General features: G+C 37.4%; 1 long non-coding RNA gene across 1 annotated transcript in view; it reads right to left on the bottom strand.

Annotated features, from left to right (window-relative positions):
- Window positions 1–1,146, bottom strand: part of LOC128251302 (uncharacterized) — a 9,883-nt gene extending 8,737 nt beyond the window's left edge. Inside the window, exon 1 of the long non-coding RNA XR_008267076.1 lies at window positions 894–1,146. This is a non-coding gene — a long non-coding RNA (uncharacterized LOC128251302). The remainder of the gene's footprint in view (window positions 1–893) is intronic.
- Window positions 1,147–1,914: the final 768 nt, after the last annotated feature.

Raw genomic sequence — 1,914 nt, 5'->3', positions numbered from 1 at the left:
AATCGCATGACCGGGACATATAGAACACATTATCGAAAACGAAAATCGCCTAACTTAAAAAATAAAAAAGTTACAGCCATTTCCCTCAGTGTCTAATTCCAATGTCCACCAAATATAAGTACACTGTCACAAACCAATTAAATTGTTGAGCCAACGAGATAACATCTACATCTGAGCATGCCCGACTAAAAATAGCAGTCAAACTTTCCTCACATCATATCCTTCAGATTCAAAAAAACATCAGGTGAAGGAATGCAAGGAATTCAGGATACAACATGCCTGAGAAGAAAAATATGGTACTTGGATCAGAATTCCTCCGAAAAATATTTGATCGTAGTCTGTTCGGATAAAGTCACATTGGAGCTAAACAACAATAACACAAATTTGGGGGGTCCGTGCTAATGTAGGGGCTTCTATGAAGTTACTCGATCTGCTAGAAATAGCACCGAAAATCTTTCTCAAATCACATAATACAGTCTTAAAAGAAACAGAGGACAAATTGATTAATGTATACCGGCTTACATGCAATCGGTCACGTAGAAGAAAAAAGAAGAGGATGCGAGAGATTGATAATTGCAAGACCATTAATCATTAGTTTGCTCAATTAAGGACCGCTTGGGGTGGCGGCGGGTTAAACAACAAACAAACGAAGGGGCCTCTACGGAGAAGCTCAAGTTTCTAGAGAGAACATCCTAATCACTTCTAAATTGCGCGCATTATCTTAAAAATGAGAGGAGACATTAACATAGTCCTTCATATCTCTATAAAAAAAAAAAAGAGAGAAGACAGAGAGGATACGGCTGAAACGCTTTTGATTATAAAACTGTGTCCAAACAAGGCCGATCGGGACCCAAACAACAATGTAAATAATAACAATGAAGGAGCTGGCTTACCTTAATTTCTTTAATCTCTAAATATTTTGCCACTTCATTCAAAAGTGACACCCCGACATTTGATTGGCTGAAAACAGACCAATGAAACGTCTTGTTTACACCGGGGCAGACCGGTTTTATATCAGTAAACAATGATCGGAATATATTAAACCCTTAATTAACTTTGTTTTACGGACGTGGCATAACCAAATGGTGAATCGAGTGGCATCTTGAGCAAGTGTATGATCGATTCGAGCCTTGTGAATTAAAAGTGGAGAGACGGAAACAGCGCAAAAGCTGTACCTGCATCCCAAAGGTCACCTTGTCATACATTTGTCTCACGTTGTGGGACTGTGATTGTAATTCAAATGTCCAGCTTTATCACTTTCCTTGTCACGTTGATCGTGCCTGAGAATTTCGTTAAAGGACGTATGATTGTGCAATTCAGACATAAGTACAGAAGTGTCTACCCCTCCCTCGACTTTGTTTCCTCATAACTTTCCGAAAAATGAGTATTTTTTAATGAAATTTGATGGTGTCGATTATAATTATATCAGCATTTGTTTGGAAAACTCATTTTGGAGTCAGGGAGGGGAGTTTCGGATAATTTACACCCCTTGATTTCGTTCCTTCTTAACTTTCAGAAAAATAAGTGGTGGTGGGGCAAAATAAGTAATTTCTGATTTCTTATTATTTTCTCTCTATTTGCTTGAAATCATTACATGGCAAGTATTGCATCGTCATTTTGTACTGTTGCACCATCTTTAGGAGTAAAAATTGGTCAGCATAGTTGTTGTTGAGAGAGTCTGAAACATAATCAGGTGACAGGTACCCTTTTTGGATCTTTTTTAAAACGGGGGCCACATTTTTCATTAACGAAACACTTTGAAACTTGGAACACTGGTAGAATGTGTCATATAAAACATCTTTTTCTCTTAGTCTTCTTAAAAAAAAAAAGAAATCCATAAGTTATTCCATGTGAAAGTTGTCGTATTTCTGTAATTTCAACCAATCACTGACGTCCATTCAGCCGATATACATT

Source organism: Octopus bimaculoides, chromosome 30 (genome assembly GCF_001194135.2).
Source record: "Octopus bimaculoides isolate UCB-OBI-ISO-001 chromosome 30, ASM119413v2, whole genome shotgun sequence".
Classification (NCBI taxonomy): Eukaryota; Metazoa; Mollusca; class Cephalopoda; order Octopoda; family Octopodidae; genus Octopus; species Octopus bimaculoides.
This window is presented reverse-complemented; position numbering and strand designations above follow the sequence as displayed.